Source organism: Notothenia rossii (genome assembly GCF_949606895.1).
Source record: "Notothenia rossii genome assembly, chromosome: 6".
NCBI classification, from domain to species: domain Eukaryota; kingdom Metazoa; phylum Chordata; class Actinopteri; order Perciformes; family Nototheniidae; genus Notothenia; species Notothenia rossii.
Genome location: NC_136909.1, coordinates 14,498,447 through 14,521,388, shown reverse-complemented (window position 1 = coordinate 14,521,388; position 22,942 = coordinate 14,498,447). Strand labels below are relative to the sequence as shown.

The following is a 22,942-nucleotide window of genomic DNA, read 5'->3' as shown; positions in this document are numbered from 1 at the left end:
TTTAATAAAAATAATTACGCCCTTCTTTCAGACACACACGCACACGCACACGCACACGCACACGCACACGCACACGCACACGCACACGCACACGCACACACACACACACACACACACACACACACACACACACACACACACACAGAATAACACGCAGACACAAGATGGTTGGGGAGTAAAAGGGGGGAGGGCAGAGACAGACATTCACAATTGTGCATAATGATGTTAACATTGCTGCATGTCTAATGCAGGGGATGTTGAGACAGGCACTGGCTGGTCGGGGTTCTGCTGTGTGTTGTATGTATTTACAGGTATAAACTATAGCAGTGCATAATGATGTATTAATTGTGGCCTGCTCTCGCTTGTGGTGTTTGGACCCCTTGCCGAGGTTACTACGCAGCCTTTGATGCCGTCGTTAATCTTATCAAATTATGCAAGATCACACTGCATTTTATATTCTAGTCTGCTTGCGTGAAAGCATAGACTGTTACGGAGTCACTAGTGCTGTCATTGCTTTGTATAAAATATCCACCAGTGGACATTTGTTTATTTTTTGTATTCTCAAATGATGGTTAATCTTGGAGGGATCAAGCCAGATATACAAAGCTGTTTGAATTTAACTACTCAGCAAAGAGATAGGTGAATCAGAGGAAGGGTCTAATGAGATAAATGTGGAAAGAATTGCGTGGAAACAACAATTTGAAACATCCTAATACTAACTTAATGAATATTTATATTCATAAGGAATAGCTTGAAAGGTGGGACTTGGTTTCAAACACACCACCAATAATTTATTTTTAATATCCTCCCAAATTGAATGACAGAGAGTCAGAGGGAGGGGAAGTGGATATGAAAATGGATCGCAGGCATCATAAAAGATGGAAAGAAAGAGGGACAGACAGCATACACAGGGAAGGACAGGCAAAAGATGAAGCTCATTTTTTCGTGGGCACCAAGTGGCGTCTGAATTGCAGATCGCTAAAATCCCCTTTGAATGCGTCCCTGGGCTTAAGGGGGGATGGGGTGGGGAAGGGTGAACAAGGGATGGGTTTATGCTATCTCTGCTTTAGTACACTTTGTTTTTTTCCCTCCCCCCACCGAAATATATTTTTTCTGTCTGCATCAAATGTCAAGTTAATTTCCTGGGTGCTATGAGGGATGTGTCCTCCCCTTCGGTATGTGTGGCAGGGCGGTGGATTGTGGCAGGGTGCTGTGTGTGCCGGTGTGTGAGCCGGTGTGTGTGTCTGTGTGTGTGTGTGTGTGTGTGTGTGTGTGTGTGTGTGTGTGTGTGTTTGTGTACTCCTGTATGTGTGTCTGTATGGGTGAAATGGGAAAGGGAAAGGGGCATGGCAAGGCAAAGAGAGAGACGAGAGGTGGCGAGGGGGGTTCAGTACAGTATCTATAAATTGGCCCTCTCTGAAGAGCCAGAGAGGTGTGTTGAAAATGTGCATGAATTTGTGTGTGTGAGTGAGTGAGTGTGTGTCTGGTTGTTAAGAATATGATCCAATTATTAATGGAGGCTTTTGTCAGTGTGCCTAAGCCCATGTGCCTGTCCATTTGTGCATTCACATGTTCAGTTCTTTTGTTGGTTCTTCCAAATTGAATACTAACACAGGAAAAAATGAAAGGGAAAAAAACATACCGCATTACAGATGCTTATTGCTTAGTAATTCAATGTTGTGTAAAAAAAAAAGGATAGATTTCTATGTATTTCTTAACCACATAGTAGGGTGTGGAGGCAAATTAGCTTGGACTCGCTCATCAGCTCTCCTGCATTTCCTGGTCGCTAACAACAATTTGTAAAGCTCATTACCGACTGATAGCTAGTAGCATATTATGTTAAACATCCATGCGTATCATCCCTTTTTTATCCTCGTTGCTTGGCAATAGCAGTCTTTGTATCATGCCTTCTAATGCTAGGCCCTATTTTATTTCATTTTTCATTTCTTTCAGGTTTCCTCCATCATCATTGAGTTATTGTGTCCCTCTCATATTCTCAGGTCTATGCTTTTAGATGAAGTGCAACCTTTATATTTTCCTTTTACTAGTAAACACAAATGTACTATCTGTCTCTCTGTGGTTGTGTTACTTGTGCTTTTAAAAAAATGGACTGTGATCTAGAGTTTTTTATTTTCCAATCTTACAGATTTATTTCAGTGCCAAATGCACATTTCTTTTTCCAGTTTCTTTACGGCATGTTTCCAACTGGGCCTTTCTTTACATGCGCGAGTATGTGTGTGTACCTGTGTGTGTTTGTTTATCTGAATTACTTTGTGCATGTTTGCAGGCAGCTGTAAAGTGTATGAAGGGAAACTGCATGTTTTGTATTGCTAAGTGTAAAATGCCTTATTGCAAAGAAAGTGATTTTGCATTTGTCAGTCGTGCTTATGCTGATGTATGCTCCTGCTCCACAAATGTCACATCCCATAACCCAGAAAGATTACACCAGTCCCACCTAATTACGCATATTCATGATGCTGTTTTGCATAGTGCTGGTAGCATACTTCTGTTACAAGCCACAGAGCTGAGGGATGTGGTTGAGTGAAAAGGCTTTCAATCCACTGATTCAGTGCTTCTCCGCCACAAGCATAAACTTGATAACACTACCTCCATGCCAATTCTTTTTTATGATCTTACACCATTATGGGAAAAGAGTTGTCCCTTATTTTTTGCAGTCAGTCATATTGCCGATGCCTGAAGCATGTTCAAACCAACTGGGAATTTATAATAAAGAAATTAGCTTTGTCCTAGATTATGAAGTTCATTTGAAAATAGATCAGATTCAATGTGCAGCTAGTCGGCTTTGAAATATTTTGCCATTTATCCACCATTTCTGCCATGTTACTCTTTTCTCTGTGTGTTTATTGGATGGATGGATCATTGATAATGAACAATACCTAAATCAGGGTGCGAGAATGCTAACAAGTGGACACTCTGAGTAAGAAATACAAATAAAGTTTGGACTTCAAAAGACAAGGGAGGAAGTGTTGGAGAAAGAGATGGAGGGAGAGTGGATGAGTCTTGCTGGCTGGCTCAGTGGCTTATTGTACTCGCGGAACTGACTTAATCAGTCTTGGCCCGACTGTAATGAAGGAGAGGGTCCAGGCTGTGCCCCTGCTTGGGTAAACAGCGATTGTTTCAGTCCAGGGTTCCCAAACACGGGCAACAATGGTACTATTGTCCCGCCAGCTCTTATTAAGAGGCGTATCAGAGATGGGGTGAGGAGCAGAAGCGGGGAGGGAGGTAGGTGTAAAAGGGGCAAGAGGGGAGAAGGGGGGTAAAAAGAAAATGTGTGGGGGGAGAGCAGAAGCGTGTGGGAACCTGACAGGAATAGAGGATGGGTTGGGAGGGGGACGTGGAGGAGAAAGAGAGGGATGGAGGCATATGGAGAGAGGTGCTTCTCTGATCTTGATTTTTCCCCCCCCCTCTTCGTTTCCTACCATCTTCCTAGTGTTTCCATACTCTTCTACCTCCTCAGCCATTGTCTCTCATCCTTGACTTTTCCTCTCATCCTCTCATCCATACTTCCTTCCTGCCCCATCCTTCCAGCCACCTACTCTATTCCTTACATCTGTCCTTTGTTCCCCTTCGTTTTTTGCATTTGGGGTAGCGAGGGATGCTTTGCCTGTCGTACCACCTTTCCACCCCTTTTTCCACCCGGCAATGGAGTGTGAGAGAAAGATGGACTGAGAGAAGAGGAGCGAGAGAAAAAAAGGAGATGGGGGGGGGGGGGGGGGGGCATGAGAGGAGCATGGGAGAGAAAAGGGGCAGGAGCGAGACAAAAAGAAAGATCACGCTGCTTCCTGGCTTAATGAACATGGGCAAAGGATGATCACAATAGAATACATTATGCCCTTGTTAGTAGAGGCAATCAATTAGCACAGAGCAGACCACTGGCACACCATCTTTCCCGCTTGGGCACTGGCTCATTCACGGCCCAAACGAGTGGCCTAAGGAACCCCTTTGCCTCGCCGTTTTTCCCACCCTCAATGCCCAGTAGCCACAAAAGATTTTATTTCATTCCTCGATGTGAAAGGGGACAGCGTTGCATTTGCATTTCCGGCCCATTCACGCCACATTAGTTGAAATATTGGTCAGGTTCCACTACAGTCAAAGGTCCTGGCTCATTGTTAAATACGTGTGTTTGTGTGTATGTACATTAAATGGCATATTCACTCAAATAAATTCCCACAGCCTTTTCAAACCCAGCTATACCAACAAAAGCGCTGTGATGCTGATTGGACTTCCTCAATGGAAAACTGTCCTCTGACAACACAGTGTAGCCCCTATAGCTTGGCTCCACACGATGGGAATCAGACATGACAATGTCTCTGTGACTGACACTGACAATTGCATACCAAATTGTCACTCAGGTCCCATCAGCAATTCATACAGCGGTTGGGTGAAATTCCTTCCTCCTTTTCCCACCATGTTTTCTGCTTCTTTTTTGTGTCAGCCAGAGGAATAGCTCCAGATAATGGCAGCAATCTATATTGTGAAAGAGGCAAGGAATAGTTCTGCCTTAACACAGGCACAAATCACCACTGTCTGGCAGGGGATCTGTAAAAATGTCGGTGATAAGTAGAACACACTGCTTTCACTCTGGAACTTTGCTGTGATTCCAGGCAGAGGTTGGAAATTGTGGAAACAAAAAGGAAATGGAATAAAAGGGGAATATAGGAACAATTTGATTAAGAGTCAGATGTAGGACTGTTTTTTTTACTGAAGACACATCATGCATCTCTTACTGTAGGAGAAGATGGCTTCGAGATGTGCTTCAGGGAAGCTGCTGTTGTTGTGTTTAAACACAAATGTACACTCTATGGCCATCTGAATGAAAAACGTTTGTGTGCGTTTAAGTATTATCAATCACATTTCCCTTTATCGTATGGATCATATTACTAAGTTAAGAAATTATTACCATCATTTTGGTATGAGTGAATGAGTACAAAGGTGTTTGTATTTCCAATGTGTAACATAAACCCCACTACACTGCAGTTTCTAACTATGCAAAAACGAGCATACAAGGCTCCTGCCTACAGTCCACTTGCTGTCTATAAGAGCTTCTTCACTAATGCATAGATGAATGGAAAATGCATCAAAATATACATATTTTCAGTTGTTACCAAAGGAACCGTAAATTGGATGTTATCTTTTTTAACGTTGAGTGCCTGGGTAAAATGTTTTTGTGATCTTCAAAGTACTTTAGAATGGCGCAGGGTTGTTTTTTGACCTTTAAAAGAGAAAAGAAACATTGCATTCTCCTCTGTGTATACTGTATGCAGCCTGCTTGTTTGTACTTGTTGGAATATTCAGTTGCTAGTGCAAAATGTTGAAATATATTCATTGTTTCCAGGATGCAGAGGGCATAGTGTTCTCTCTTCACTTTGAAATGTTCAACATATAATGCATAGGGAGCAGGAATGGTAACATGTGCAAGGGAAGGATGCACACAGTGAGTGTTTAATAAGTTGAGTTAAAACCCTATATAATCCACTACTGTTTAAATAAGTTAAGAAAAATGTCTTCATAGTTTTGCGTGGACAACTTCCTCCCCCTAATAATTAAGAAAAAACACAAAACATAGTTAAAACGAAACAGCTATTCTTTCTACTTTCATACATCATTCAGTAGTTTTAAAATTAATTATTTTAGGTTCCACGTCAGACAAATCATTAAAATGTGATCTCAAATGTGTCCTTCACAAGCTTTTCTATTTACCTTATTTACTCTAGCTTCCTTTTTTTTGCAGTAAGACATCTTGCTCTCCTCTTTATCTATTTTTCTTGATTATCTCCTGTGCCCTCACCGCTGGGGGTCCATGTACAGGTAGTCATGCTGCTGACATTTGTGTCCAAGCCCGGTGACATGGCCTTTACGACCCCTTGCTGGGTATTCCTTCCCTTTACTTACCCCCTAGCGCCATTCTTAACCACCAAGTCCTCTTCATCTGCGTACACACGTATGTGTGTCTATTGGTCTGCTTTGGGACCATCCTGTGTGTACAGTGTCTGTGTGTTTAAGCCATGTCCTGATCAGACTCTTTCGTACTGCCTTTAGCTTCTGTGCACAGTAGGGGACATGGTATGGTGCAAGCCTCTTTCTCTGCTGGATGCAGGGTGAGCAAATACAGTCACTGCATGCTGGGAGGTAGTGTGGCACACACGAAAAATGATACTCAATCTGATGTGATAAGATGGTACAAACATATGAGCTCTATCCTAATAAGGACAATAACCTGATAATGTGTCTTCGAATGTCTCACAAGATGTCAAAAATGTTCACTTCAGTAGAGCAATACTTACTTTTTCATAAATGTAATGGCCATATAATCTCATCTACGTTAATCACTATAGATTATCTGGAAATATTCTGACCCTGATTCTGATACAGAATTTTGGAGGAGTTATAAGGTGCACACACAAAGTGCAAAGCCTCATTGTTCTTCTTCTCAAACGCACACGCACAAACACACAGACGTGCTCACCGTCCCTGCAGCCATGGGAATGGAGAATGCTGAGGTTCAAGGTCATTTCAAGTATTCAGCAGCCTGGGGCTCTCCATTGTCAGGGCATCGCATCATTTTGCACACACACACATGAACTCAGATGCAAGCACAAACACATTGTTGGTAGGCGTATATTCTACACACCGCATCTCACTAACACTCCCATCCGAGACAGCAAAGTGTCTGTCAGGTGAGAACACGACACCACGAAAGTCCGCTCACGTACCCTAACAGTCACAGGTGTGAATCTTCAATGAAGACACAATTATCCTGTTTTGTTTTTAGGTCTAGACACAAAAGAATGAAAGGTATGACTATTGGACAATTTCTGTTTTCTTTCATCATTTAGCTATTCTGCTGTGATTGCTTATTCTTCATGCTCTACAGTCTACAGATGGTGCAGTATTTTCTAATTTTGCGTGGCACTTACCATTATTTGGCCGACTGATTATTTATATTTGGTTTCTTTTAGGTAAAGGAGTGAGAATTTGTGGAAATAGTGGAGTTTTTAAATACAGGGTGGAGGTGAAGGAGAGAGAGAGAGCAGCAGTGGGTTTGATTAGCTCCTTTGTTGGAGGTCTGTTGAGCTTCATTGGCTCCAGAGAATAGGTTCCTAATGAACCCAGTCAAGCTTGGACCAAACTTTGTGCTGAAGACAAACTAAGTTATGGTGGTCTGGCAGAGCGCTGAGGGCGAGCCGACTGATATACAACGCTTGGACATATGGTCCCCCCCCCCCCCCCCATCAGGGCCTCTCCCAGCTACTTTCTCATGTCCTGGTTTCTGTATGTGTGCTTTTGTCTGTGTTTGTCTCAGAGGGGATACACACAAGAAGAATATTTATAATGTGATTTTTGATATATTTTTGATAAGTCAATGGAACAGAGAACTGGAAAAGAAAAACAGAGAGCAAAGAGGGAGGGGGGGGGGGGGTGCTGCTTGATGCTTACTGAAAGCGACAAAAGAGAGAGGGCTGCAGGCTTTGTCTTTCCAGCTGACCCCAATACTGAATCCTTTCTGACACATCCTACAAGACATGGAGTAACTGAGTAAATCAGGCCAACCTGGCTGTGGTGCAGCAGTGAATGCACAATAACAGATGCAATATGGAAGTGAACCACATGGTAGCTGAACTCATTACATAGAAAAACACATGAAAGAACACCTTTTGCTGTACGGTTTTAAAATGGCATGTTGCAAAAGTGTTCTTTATTTGTAGAGAAGTGGAAGATTAGATAGCGTATGTAAAGAGGAGGCGCATGTGAGCTTTGAGGGTAATTGTTTGGGTCAGGGTGGGAGCGTGGGGACGGATGGCTTCCGTGTACCACCAACAAGGCTCTCGGTAACTGAGCCGGCGAGGGGGAGAATGGGTCCACTACAGGGCCACACAGCAGGCTCAAACAACACTTATTCTACTGGCCAAACTGTCAGCCAGAACAACTTCATTGTGCCCAAAATTGGAATTGAAAGCAAGGCAGAGACTTGGAAAGGGAGGGGGGCGGTGGGAAGGTAGTGAGAAAGAAGGGGAAGAAGCATAGAGAGAGAGGGAGTGAAGAGAGAGGGGGTCTGTGGGAAACAGGGGGACTGAAAAAGGGGGAGTCCTAGAGAAAGTGCAGTCCTGGGGATGAATAGGGTCAGACGGTGTGAGTTCATTTCAGTGAGGAGAATTCCCACAGATCCTAACTGAGGGGCAGACGGCCACTAGCAAGGCAGTGGTTCCAATGGAAATGTATTAAAATGCATTCTGGGTAGATGGACTGAGATTTTTAATTCCTGTATCTATATTGCCACCACTATTTGTTCACACCATGAAAAACATAGCTCTTAGAGATTGATAATATAACTGGATTATGCTACATATAGAATGATACTAATGTGCATCAATTGACTGCTTCTCTTAGGTTTATATTTATTTGTTGTAGACCTGACTAGAAATACAATATTATGCTGGTTCTCTTTTTGTACTCCCATTCTGTACAACCCCTCCCCCAACATATCACGGCAATATTTAATCATATATTTGAAAAAGTATTATCAGGGCTGTGTAATAAATAACTGTGCCACATACCCAGAGGCATTATTCACCTTCCTGCAGGATTTCCCTGCATTGGACCCCAGGAGGGAGCCCACAGGCTCTGATCTGTATATAGTATAACAGAAAACCTCTTTAGGCTGACACTAAAGCAGTCCAAAACACTGATTTACACAACTATTCTCCACTTTGTCTCTTCTCTTGCTGGCTATTTCAAATTCTCTCTGCCCTTGGTAACTACTGCAAAAGGGTGAAGAAGTTTACTTAGTCACACCGAGTCAAGGGAGATGAAGAAAGTCTCTGATTCTGTGTGTGTGTGTGTGTGGGCGAAGGTGTGTTTTTGTGTGTGTGCACTCTCGCATGTCAGTGTGGTTTGCACTTGCATTAGTGTGTATGTGTGCGGGTGCAAAATGCAGAAATGTACACACAGCCCTGCTAGCCCTGCAGCTCCCAGATACTCAACAAAAGGCCTCCTCTATCTATTGTATGAGCTGTGTGTTTCCCAGGAGAGCTCAGGCTCAGCGAGAGAAGGGCCCCAGATCGCTTTCTCCTCACATGGATGTTATTCGCTCCACGGTCCAGCAGAACACTGTCCAAAAGGACTAGCATCTTGACGTAATTGACACATAGTGTTGGGAAAGAGAGCCAGAGGGTGTGAGGAAGAAAAAAAAAAAAGTGAGTGTCTTGACAGATGACATATGAGACAGACAGACAAAGAGAAGGCCTGTCTATAAAGGTGTTCTCATATGAAAAATAATATGTATTGTGTTCTCCACCATTTCATGTGCGCCTTGTCTTTACACTAGTCAGTTTTCTTGTCAACCTTGTTCATGAATGTAGATCCGCCCGGTGGGTGGGTAGAGATTTCGCCCTGATCTTGACAAGCTCTCCCATCCCTGACTGCATACTAATTTCCCCAGAACTACTGAACCAATGTAAAACAAATACAAATTGCCTGGGCTGCTGTTCATAGCTTGAGAGGCAGGGTCTTTGGAGGTTAGCAGAAAGTAGCTATCTATTGTGTGTATGTGATTAATCAGATTGTCTGCTGTGGACAGAGGAGCTTAAAGGGACAGCTAGTCGGCTTTACGATATCTGTAGGAATCTGTCAATATTCTGAGCTAATGAAGGGAAGTGTAAAAAAAAGATGAATTCATTCACCAGTCAATTAAAAGTCCATCAAATGTCCAACGCGATCAGGCACACAACAACTGATTTTGACAAAGACATGTCTGTATTTCACTTTACGGGCAATCCTCAGCTGCTCTCTCTCCACCAGCTGTCTTTATCTAAGAGTTTTGAACGCTATATCTATCAGAGTACTTCACTTTCTCTAGCGATATCTAAAAGTTTCCTTGAGATTGGGAGTGCCTGCGGGGTTGACCATAGATCTTAGTAGAGCTTCAGAAAAAGACAGTTGAAAACAAACAGGGTAGGCTGATACCATCTAATCTGTTGAACACCATTATCGTCTAAGATATCGCTATACCCCCCTCCATACTTGCATGCACCCACCCTCCAAACCAGACTTACTCTCTCTCTTTCCACCCTTTGAGGTAAAAAGCTTGTGTGTTGAGGCTGAGAGTGAATGTAAGCCATTGTTATGGAGTAACCGGACTCCACAGCAGGTTGTTTGATCCTGTTTGGGACTGAAAAGCCCATTTTTTTTTTTCTTGAACTACCACATCAGCTGAGAGGTTCAGACAACAGACTCTATTTGTAGAGTCCTCTGTCTGTCTGCTTCTCTTTCCTTTCTTTCTACTTTCCATTCTCACTTCATCGGTCTTAATCTGTCATCCAGATTCAAATGTTTAGTCCAAAGCTTTAATTACCATATAGAGGAGCGTGCACTCATTCACAAACTGTACTTAGACACAAACGTATGCTTTTAGGCACACTCTGTCGCTCTCAATTACTCCTTCTTTCTCTCTACCTTTTTCTCTGTACAGACACTGGGATTATATTCCTCACTTACACCTCTGTTATGGAAACAGCAGAAGAAAATGTTACTGGAAAGTGTTTGAATGAAAAAAGCTGTAAATTGTTTTGTTTGCTCACAATACTACTCCACGCTCTTGTTGTGTTCCTGTTTGCCCAACATCATCTCATTATTTACATTACAACATAGAATCAGGCTGCCGTATTGTCGGATGTGTTGGGCGCCTACTTGTATTTCTACGCCTTTGTTACTGTTTTGGCATTGTGTTCTGAATTTATGATCTGTTTGGCGTTCAGTGTGGACAATGTGCATGCAAATATCTTCGTCCCATTCTGCCAGCTGCCGTTGTACATCAGCTTTCTTTCCTTAGAGGTATAGATGTAAAGTTGGAGGGGGGGGGGGGTGGAATGGGGTGCACACATACATACACACACACACACACGCACGCGCACGCACGCGCACGCACGCACGCGCACGCACGCACGCACGCACGCACAAACACACACCCATCTGTGCCCCCAACTCATTTCAGATGTGAGAAACTGTACCGTCATTTGCATAAGAAAAATTGACACTTCAACTTAGCCTTCCAAAGAGGATTCTTTTTTTCAGCAGATTGCCATATTAGAGAATATAAAAAGGGAGGTAAAAAAACGAGCATGGATAGGGGGACACACGTCATAAAAGATTAACCCTTTAATTTGCTCATCTCAGAGTAGAGGATTTGATATGCCTTTTTATTGCAAATATTACTTGATATGCAGTAAAACAGACTTTTGTAGAGAATATAAAGTTTTCTTCTCGCCTCAATCAAGAGCTCTGTTAGTTCTGTTCCAATTGACTGCCAGTTAGGGCACAATGTATTTTTTTCCCTGACTGATAGGTATTTATCATTTGAAGCATTTAGGTGCACTGACTATGTTATGTGCACGTTTACACATCTATACTCACCTCAGTGGCATTGGACGTAGGGCAAGAGAGTGAGTGCTATTAAGTAGAGTGTGCATGTGTGTCAATGTGAAAGTGTGCGGATCGAGGATTTGCTCACATCAAAGCATTAAAGCAAGTGCAATGATGAATTATTGATAATGGCTAATGAAAAGGATCAGTTCAGGATGAACTACAAGCTTAGCCCTGAGGGTTAACACACATTCATACACACAAGCACCATTCAAACACCTATTTGAGGTTTTAACAGGAAAACTGGTGCAAGCGTACTAGGTATTCTCTGTCTATATCTCATTGTTTGCTCCATGTTCTGTTTTATCCACTCCAGTTAAGAGCAATGGAGGGCCCAACACTGGGACAAGATAAAAGCACTGTGCTTCCTGGCCTACTAGCTGACAAGCAGGAAGCCTTTATGAGGCTGAGCTTTTTTTGGGGGGAGAATAAGAGAGAAGGCTTCAGTTTTGGGGGAAGGGGTTAGAGAATGGGGGTTGACGGTTTGAGGGCTGAGGGGGGGGAAAGCCTCGGCGCCAGCCCCTCTGAAGCGCTCAGCATCCCCCCACTTATGGGATGGCGGATGCGTCTGGGGGTAGCCATGACAACACTGCTGCATGCCAGGGACATACCACGGCAACAGGGACAAGTAGAGTTGGTGTCGATGTGTGTGTGTGTGTGTGTGTCTGTGTGTGTGTGTGTGTGTGTGTGTGTGTGTGTGTGTGTGTGTGTGTGTGTGTGTGTCTGTGTGTGTGTGTGTGTGTGTGTGTGTGTGTGTGTGTGTGTGTGTGTGTGTGTGAAGATCCATTAAGGCCCACATATCTCGTTGACATTAATATTCACTCGGTCAGACAGGAAAACCACTTCTGCCTCAATCAGTTTGCTGGTTATCAGGCACAAATCACAGACACCTTTATTTTAGATTTGGAGGCTTAACATGAAAATATCCACAGTATACATGCCCTCTTGTAAGTGAATGTAAGCTAGTTTCTGTAGTTTGACACAGTTGTCAAGGAAAGCACCTACTTGCTAATGTTTGGACATGGCACAGTTTTATACTTGTAGTATATAGTTTATACTCTCACAGACACAGAGAGCTGCACCCTCACATTCACTCAGGTCATGAAGCATGGTCAGGTCTCGCTTACTCTCTAACAAACATGCTCCCACACACACACACACACACACACACACACACACACACCCCCCCACACACACACACACACACACACACACACACACACACACACACACACACACACACACACACACACACACACACACACACACACACACACACACACACACACACACACACACACACACACACACACACACACTCCTGGCCCTTGCACAGATCAAGCTGTGTTATAATAATCACATATGGGACAGCAGGGATTCTCACTCAGAAAGTACCCATATAATGATGCTCTGATGAGTTCCTGTGTGAGTGTGTGTCTGTAGAAAAGAGAGTGTAAGTTGCTATATTTGTCATAGGTTATATACTGTTTTATTTTTTACCAAATCCCAGCCCACACACATACACACGCTCACATACACATGCATGAAGAGTCAAACTCAGATCCTGTGGGAGTGTATTTTTAACCCCGGCTGCCTGTGCATTTGCTGAGGGGTTAAAGGGCCGAATGGTGAATCAAGTAAATAATTCACAATAGCTGAAACTCTTTCGATGTAACCTCAGAATGCATGGGGGGAAGGAGACCAAAGAGACTTAGTTACGTACTTGCACACAATAGTCACATCCAATATTGCTTGGTGTTTTGAGTTTACTCAGAAAAAAGTAGGCCAAAAAGAAATATCCATTAAGTCAAACAGGGCTCGCATCTTCTGATAAAGTCTGACTCTATTCAGCGTCGGAAAAATGAAATCTATACCTTCCATGTATGTGTGTTAATTTCCGGGTAAACTTACAACTATAGTACTAAAATGTTTTGTCTATTTTGTGTTTCTAGGTTGGATGGTGACCTCGTAGATCATGACCCAGAAACAAATGGCATCGAAACTGAAGTCTCCAGACTAAGGACGTCAAGGATATTCAGCAGATCTCAGAGGTGACTGAGCGCTCCCCTTTCAAGCATTGACATTTCTTCCATCTTATTATATGAGCAATATTTTACGAATTCCCTGCTATGGATCAGTGGTCTCTGCATCCTTTTTCTCAGAGTATTCTATATGAAAGTGTCTGTAAGACATTTTGAGTGACATTGCTTCTGTCAAACGGCTGATTGAAGGAGACACAGAGAGAAATGCTGTGCTAATGAAATCGCCTGACCCACATCTTTTAATGCTATCCATTTCTCCAAAGACACAGAAAGGGCATTTATACAGGTAAACCATGACTGGTCCCTGAAGTGAAAGAAGGGTTTTCCAGAAGGATGGGGAGCATCCATTATTTACTATACTGGGGTTGCTAGACACTTAGGAGATAATGCAGTGCTTCAAGCATACAAAACATAGAGCCTCCTCTGTGCTGGCAAGGCCATTGTTGTGTGTTTTGAACTTGTCTGTTTCCATCCATACTGACAGATGAAAAAGAATATGTCTCCCTATGGTTCAGAAGCACGGACAGAGATAGAGAAATAAGGAGAGAATGGGATGGTGGAGAGATGTGTGTGTCAGCCATATCTTTGGGTATGTTTTGTTTATTCATGTCTGTGCATTTGTACATGAGTGTCTTTTTATTGCCATCAATCTGTGTGTTGGCCTCTGCATGTACAACAGTGTCCTAACCTACACATGTTTATATAGTCTAAATGAAGTAATGGTACACAGTGCAAGCACATGTTTGTTGTGTATGCATCTTGTTTCTCATGCAATGACTCTCAGTAGCCTCTAGCAGGCCTCATGGGCTTCAGTTAAGACTTATTCTCTGCAGATCAGCAGCAGCCTGCTCCTCATGGAGAGTGGAGGCATCTGACTGTAGCCTACTGGGAGTAGTTAGCATAACCCCACCCTGTTACCAGACTTGGGGCAACACCAGGCACTACTTTCTGCCTTTGTCGATTTCCTGAGGGACAATTTGACATGAAATCCTTTTGTGTGGATGAGGGGAGACCACTCCCAAACAACCCTGTATTTTTCTGCATATATGTGCATTGTGATGGAGAGCATGACAACTGTCTATGTGTATTGATCTCGTCTGGGAAAATCAGGGTCCACTCGAAATAAAGGATAAAATAAATATATCTTTTTTAATCAAGTTATGTTGGTGATGTACAACATTATTTTAAAGGTATCATACTAGAAGGAATGAGTTTGAGTCAAAGTAAGTACATTTGACAATTAAAGAAACATCTTTACAAGTCCACATTCGTAATTGATGAAAGTACAACTGTTGGTTATCATGCATGGAAGTGTTTGTACTGATTTTACTTGGGCTGCATTGTTGCAGCTATTTTCATTTACATTATAAACATCAAGCTCAGATCTACCTGTTCAGTCTGTGAATTTCAAATTTGATGTAACCTGAATATCAGAGATAATGAGAACTATCAGCAACGTTGTGGATACACACACACACACACACACACACACACACACACACACACACACACACACACACACACACACACACACACACACACACACACACACACACACACACACACACACACACACACACACACACACACACACACACACACACACACACACACACACACACACACACACACACACACACACAAGCACTGCGGACATCATCCTTATATATAGGCATCAAACTGTATTGTCAGCAGAGAAGATGGGGAGGTTGCAGAGAGAGGCACAGGCACATCTAGCGTTGACTAAGATCAGCTGCCACAAATAGACAGGCAGGCCAGGAAGGCAGTATGTGCCCTTGAGGTGCTGTGTGCAGGCGGGTGGTGTGCTTCAGTTGTCTGAATCCACCTCCCTTCATCTTTATACAGATGGGCTGAGTTGGACTGTTGATGGCTCAGGGACCCTCTGCCAATCCTGAACTGTTCTTTACTGTCAGCCAAAAATCAGAGAAATGTGTTGAAAGAGAAAGTATGGTCAAAACTGTTTTCTAAATGCTTGTAAACAATTAGGGGAGGAGTTGCTGACTATCAAGAGTGTCAGAAAAGATAAATCAGCAATTTAGAGTTTACCTTAAGGAAACTCTTTTGTTAAGTCATTGGATCTTCAAATTACGTGTTATAGACAACAACACCATACACAGAACATGTAACTGAACCAGTCAGACAACCTTACTGTCTCAAATAACCCCAGCTGTTCTCTACAGCCTATACGTTAATATCGGGCCCCAGAATACCTTTCATGCTTGTCAACAAGCTCTATAGTTCTGGGGAAATATAATACCATAATGTCCTCGTAAAGAAGGGAGTGTCAAGTATGGGACGAGTAGTGGGGGAGGGCTGGAGGTGCAGGTAACCTAGGTTAGCTGGGTGTACAGGGGAACCGATAAGGCGTTCCCCAGACCCTACAGTCTACCAGTCTCCTCTATGAGAGAATAATAAGCAGCTGTAACCCTGAGACACTCCCATGCCTGTGTCCTCAGCTACAAAAACATTCACCGGTCGTCTTATCAGGTTCTAAGGATATCACGTAAGACAATACATGTGAGAAGTGCAGTGGGAACAATGGGAGGAAAGTGCAGCGTGATATGAGGGGGACTAATGTCAGCGGCTATTGTTCAGGCCTTTGTCACTGTCAAGTACACCGGGAACTCACAGCTCACTGAACTCCTTTCATTCAAAGATCTTGCTTTGGGATGTGATGAAACTCTACAACATGTGCTGTACACACTGAGATGATGTGTTTGTTGAAAAATGTAACATACAGGTTGCTTTAAGAGCCCCTCTGGCTGGGGATGATGATTTAGTTTGTTCTAAGTTGACCTTTTTTAGGTGTAGATGTAACACACACAGGATGTTATTAAAGCCCATTCAAAGTGTACACCTTGATGCTTTGATGTTGTTAATATAAGGTACATTGTCAAATGAGATTTCCTGGATTTGTAATCATTGTCATATTTCTCTTTTTTTTTATAGGTATACAAGTTCTTCTGATCAACAAGAGATGAGCTTGAATATCGTCAAGACAGAAGCTTCAAGATGTCCCATCAGAAATCTCACAATCTCTAGGAGCTTCATGTTACTCTCTACGACTCTTGAACCTGCATATTCATATTCTTGTTTCAGTCTTTGTGTCAAATGGTGATATAAGATTGACCAAACTGAAAGGCATTGTGACCTTGCACTAATATATATATATGTATTTATTTTTATATGGGAGAATAATTTATAAGAAGAAATGATGAAAATATACTCCACTTTGAAAATTGCATTTATTTCATGTAACTGATTGAGTCTAACAAGTATATTTTTTGACAGCAAAATAAAGGCATTTTTGTTTTACTTTAAGTGATGTTTTAGTGTGAGTTATTTCCTCTTCTCTGTGTAGTGCTCTGGCACTCCAGGTAAAGAACAATGTGCTTGACATAATTGGGTCCTATTTGGTTATGAAAAGAGCATGCACACTGATAAAAGCTGGCAGAGTGATCAAAGCCCAATGCGCCCCGATCAAAATCATACACCTGACACAGCTGTAGTTTATCCTGACAGACTAACGAAATGTGGGGAAAAGGTTCAGACAGAAGCCTCCCGGTTTAGAATTAGCTCGATTTCACACTCTGTGCTGTTTCTGGTGTACTTCTGTATGTCTGTCAAATCAAATATATCTGTGCGAAATACAAAATAGCAATACAACATTGGAATGATATGCTTCTCTTTGTTGCCATTTCCTCTCCATGCTGCATGTCAGGTTTATGTTTTTGAAAGAAAAATAAAACAATCTTACTTTCGTATCGCTGTTAAAGTTTCCCCTGAATCTACTCAATGTACAACAAGAAGGATCACAAGTAAGATCCATAACATCTTGACAAATTGTTTCTTATAGGACAGAAGCGTCATTTTCTTCCCTTCTCTATCTTTCATTACTCACCATTCATCTTTTTTGCTTCCCCATTTTCCCTTCTCCTTCCTAATCATATTAATTCTCACTGTCCCTTCCTACTTAACATTCATTCTCACTATTTTCCTCACACTTACGCCATCTTCATTTCCTTTACAGCATCACTCTTCTTTTCTACAACCATCTTTCAGTTCCGCCCGTCTCCCCTCATATTCCCCCACCCGAACCATTCTCTTGCTACCTTTCTCTCTCCGTTGTCTCTCTCCTTCTCAGATGTCAGATCACAGTCTGCTCTTCCGCTTGCCCTGTCATCACATTTTTCACACAACCCCATCCCTTAATTGGGCCTGTATCATCATATCATGTAGAATATCTGATCACAGCAAGAGATGAAAGATGGCCTCCACCTATCCCCTCCCAGACAGACAGACAGACACAAACACATACTATAGACACACACACACACACACACACACACACACACACACACACACACACACACGCACGCACGCACACACACACACACACACACACACACACACACACACACACACACACACACACACACACACACACACACACACACACACACACACACACACACACACACACACACACACACACACACACACACACACACTCCAAGCTGATACCTGTGTACATTTTTACACACCATGTTTGCACCAAGTTGTCGATGTGATTGTTACAACGTGACAGGTGAGATGGTGGGTATTCCGCGAATGTCCACTGATGTTTGTATCAGCTGCTAGTGGCTTTTGTGATGAGACAATGGATGCCCTGGAGCCAGCAGTGTCACAGCTACAGGTAACTAGCTAAATAAAAGAAACAACCACAAAAAGTGTCTCAGGAGTACTAAAATAGCTCCAACATGTCTCTGCATCAACTTGAAGGATACAACATGAAATCTTGAGCAACATTTGCTGTCAGTTCTGTTGATGGCAGACAATGCTTCCCAAATATGGTGTACTATAACAATTACTCATATAATGGAATACAATTATGAAAAGAGCCACACCGTCAAAGTGCCGAGTAAAACTGAAACCCTCTTGACAAGCATATCGTGTCACACAGCGGCAAATTCTTAATTTTCCTTAAGTTGGCTGAAACTTTATATTAGTATGTTGGCATTACATCACAATAAATCTAATCATGTTATTTTGAGTCATCTTTAAATGTAAATACAAAGTGTAATGTTTGCACAAGCAGAAGCCCACTTTCTTTTGGAGGCCTTACCAGGTGAAACTACACAATTTCCCCAAAAAACAGGCCGCACCCATTGTTGGTGTTCACATAATTTTGCCAGTTGTACCTGACACCTGCACTCAGATGTTTAGGAAAAAAATATTTTCCATTTAATTACCATAGTAGTGTATACAGAACATATACTGTGTCACTATGTGGGTCTAAAGTCTAGAAAAAGTTCAAATGTCAGAAGTAAATCCTGATCACAGAGCGTGCAAATGTAGTTCTCATTCATAACACTCCGTTCGATGTCTCACTATGGGATGCGCCTCATCGCGGAGCAAACAGAAGCATTAATCTCATTACGCCAATCCTGATTGGCTGGTGATCTTGACGTCAGCGTCAGGGAATCCACCCCCTATAAGTAGCTTGCGCTACGCCGCATGCGTCATTCAAACACCTCTTCTCGCTTCAGAGCACATCTCGAAAAAGATCAGTAGCTAGCTAGCTTAACGGTCCACAGACTGATTTACGAAGCTAACCTTCGGTCGACGGGCGCTCGCCGGCTACTTCTATATATACTTCTGCAAGAAGACTGTTAATACCAACACACCAGTTAGTATTGCAAATCGACCTCGCCGTTTTCTCCTCGGGAATAAAGGTAAGGTTTTGATTTTTTCAAGCTAGCAACACACGTGTTGCTAGCTTGTCTTCCCTCACTACCGACACCACGGTAGCGAGGACGTTTTTTCTTTTTCTCTCTCACACCAGAGGAGGGGAAGATAAAAAGGGTATTAACACACCAGTTAATATTCTTTGAGAATAAAATTCTACACCGTCGTTTTTTCTCCGGATTAACGACAGTTGGGGAAGTATTTTTTCTCAGCAACGTACCTGTTACGAGCGGGTCCTCTCCACGCCGTCACCACGGCGACCGAGATGGACGCTTCTCTCCCTCACACCAGAGGAGTCAGGGACTCGGAGGCTCGGCTCTGTGGCTGCGGGTTGAAGATATCAGGCACAGACTCACACCAGGTCTGCTCGTCCTGTCTCGGGCTGGAACACGCCCAGGAGGCTATCGACAACCCCGGCTCGTGCGGACATTGTGCCCGCTTCACCATCAAGAGCCTCCGCCGACGGCTAGCACGCCAAGCTAGCTTGTCGGGTCAGGACTCCCTCATGTCCTCTGATTTACCGGACGGAAATCAGGACACGGGGGCGTCCACCACAGAGATGGAGCCCCGCACTGTGTCGGTCTGAGGCTCATCAGTAGTGGCAGCTGCAGAACCGGAGTCCCGCGCCGTGTCAGGCTGGGACTCGGTGGCAGCGAGGGACGTGCGAGCGGAGCCCCGCGCTGTGTCAAGCTGGGGCTCCCAACTGGACCTCACCATGGTCTCGCCCGCGGATGATGTCCCGGAGTTGGACTACATGGAGGACGAAGAGGATGAAACCTCTGGATTCCTCCTGTCCGACTCTGATGAGCAAGACGATGATGTCTTCGTGTCATCAGCTCAGGCTGCAAAGCCGGGAGCGATGGCTGCTCTCCCGGGCGATAGCACACCAGCTTTGCCCTGTCTGAGTATAGACCTGCAGGCCGTGTGTCAGCGTGCCGCAGCCAGACTAGACATCCCATGGCCCGAAATGGCCAAGGAGACCTACAGGTCCCGTTACGAGGGGAAAAATTTGCCCCAAGCAACGAGGACAAAGAGGCAACTCCTGCCGGTCTTCCCGGAGATGTTGGATGAGGTGTCGATCTCGTGGAGAGACCGGCCCTTCAGCAACAAGGCCCCAATCCAGGGTGCCTCCTCCCCTAGACTGCGACGGTATGGAGAGGCTCGGCCTGCTCCGCATACCGCCGATGGAACCGCTGGTGGCAGCTCACCTCCTCCCGAGGATGGCGACTACACCGAGCAGGAACCCCACGCTGCCGGCAAAGGCGGACCGGTTCCAGTCAACCATGACTGAACGGTCCTACAGAGCCGCAGCATTGTCTGCCAGGGCTTTGAACATTTCCTCGCTGCTAACCGCTTACCAAGCGGAGCTCTGCGAGGATCTATCGAGTAATCCTGGACCGGCAGTACTGGACGAGATAGCCGCGATCACGGACATCTGTCTCCGCGTTCAACGCTGCGCCGTCCAGGCCACGGGAAAGGCAATGGGAATTATGGTGGTGCAGGAAAGAGCTAGATGGCTCAACCTCACCAACCTCCCAAAACCGGGAAAGAGAGGATGTGCTGGACATGCCCATCGTTCCCGAGGGGATTTTCGGATCTGCGCTCGCTTCTATGCAGAAGAGATGCGAGTCCAAGAAGAAGGAAGACGAGGCCCTCCACCTCTGTCTTCCTCGATGGGTCGAGCCGCTGCCTTCACAGCGGCAGTCCCTCGCCCAAGCTACCTCAGCTGCTCGGTTTAAAGTACCGAAACAGCAGAGGTCACGGCCCGCCCCGAGTCCCCAGCCCAGGCAGGAGACGAGGGCGAATTGGCCCAGAAAGTCTCCGGTTCCGGCTGCAGCCCAGGCGCAGCCAACCCGGAATTTCGGCCAGCAGGCGAGGAAGAAGAAGCTGGCGGCCTGACAGCCTCCTCTTCTTCCCTCGGTGACGGAGCTGGAAGGTTCCCCAGCTCCAGATGTGTTCCCGCTGCCTCGAGAGATGCCTCAAAGCCATCCTCAAGTGCACCAAAACACATGTCACAATATTGCTCTGTTTTCTCGGATAAAGCATTTTCCGCTGACGCATCCAGGCCTCAGGCTGAGGGCGCAGCTCAGAAAAATGAAAGAGAAAACAATAAAACCAATAAACAGCCCCACATTTGTTCCCCTTTTGAGAGCAGCTACGGCCTCTCTCAAAAGGCGGATGATGAACGGGTCTGTGAAGGCACCGCCGCCACGCGCATGCGCAGTAACGACTGGGGCTGTGAGGCTACCACCGTCACGTGCAGGCACAGTGCCGGCTGGGGTTGTGAAGGCACCTCCGTCACGCGCATGCGCAGTGTCGGTGGGGACTGTCAAATCGGGGTACCACCGTGTTCAGACACTAGAGGGCCCCATAACACAACAAATAGAGACTCAGAGGGCAAAAGACGTGACATCTCCGCTGGCTCTAAGGAGCGAACAGTGGAAGATGCTCACAACGTCTGCTTGGGTGTTCAAGACAGTTACACGGGGTTACAGACTCCAATTCGCTGTCACCCCCCCTTGCTTCTCGGGCGTTCTGTATTCACAGGCCCGAGGGGAGTCAGCCCACATTATAGAAAGAGAGATTCTCTCACTTCTAGAAAAGGAGGCTATATCTATAATACCCGCCGAGCAGAGTCAGAGCGGCTTTTATTCCAAGTATTTCCTCGTTCCCAAACGGGGAGGGAACGGAATTCGGCCAATACTAGATTTGAGGGCTCTGAACAATATCTAAGAAGATACAAATTCAGAATGCTCACTCACACATCTCTGCTGCGTCTCGTGCGACAAAACGACTGGTTTACATCAGTCAACCTGAAAGATGCGTATTTCCACATCCCAGTATATTACCCACACAGGAAATATCTGAGGTTCGCATTTCAGGGGATCTGTTACGAATACAGAGTACTTCCCTTCGGTCTGTCTCTCAGTCCAAGAGTGTTTGTACGATGTACGGAAGCCGCGATAGCCCGTTAAGACAACAGGGTATTCGCCTGGCAACCTACCTAGACGACTGGCTGCTTCTCGCGCAGTCGGAACAAGAGACTATTACGCAGACAAATGTCCTCGTAAAGCAACTGCTCAACCTGGGTTTCATAATAAACACAGAAAAGAGCATGTTGTGCCCGGCACAGACTGTACTCTTCCTGGGTTTACACCTGAACTCGGTGCCCAGCCCGCCTGTCAGCGGAAAGAGTGAAAGCTTTCAGAGCTTGCCTCGCTCATTTCCAGCTGCGCAAACATGTTCTTTTCAGATCATGCCTGCGGTTACTGGGGCTCATGGCGTCAGCCATCCTGGTTGTACGGCTGGGACGGTTACACATGAGGGAGTTTCAGCGCTGGGTAGCCGCTCTAAAACTAAACCCCGCGCGTCATGGAGCACGGAGAGTGATGGTTACTGTGAAATGCGTAATGGCACTGCGCCACTGGCTGCACCCGACTTTTCTGGTACGGGGCGTGCCTATGGGTGCTGTCCTTTCACGGAAGGTGGTCACCACAGACGCATGTCTGACAGGCTGGGGAGGTATTTACGAAGGTCGTCCGGTGAGGGGTCTCTGGAGCAGAGACCTCCAGCGGTCGCACATAAATTACCTGGAGCTTTTAGCGGTGTTCCTCACCCTAAAACGCTTTCTGCCTTTTCTCAGAGGACACCATGTCCTTGTGAGGACGGACAATACGACCACAATATCGTAT

At 44.7% G+C, this 22,942-nt stretch overlaps 1 long non-coding RNA gene across 1 annotated transcript in view; it reads left to right on the top strand.

Moving 5' to 3' along the window:
- LOC307043239 overlaps positions 1–16,823 on the top strand; it is a 35,947-nt gene extending 19,124 nt beyond the window's left edge. Inside the window, exons 3-4 of the long non-coding RNA XR_013809306.1 lie at positions 13,392–13,490; positions 16,452–16,823. This is a non-coding gene — a long non-coding RNA (uncharacterized lncRNA). The remainder of the gene's footprint in view (positions 1–13,391; positions 13,491–16,451) is intronic.
- The last annotated feature ends 6,119 nt before the right edge of the window (positions 16,824–22,942 follow it).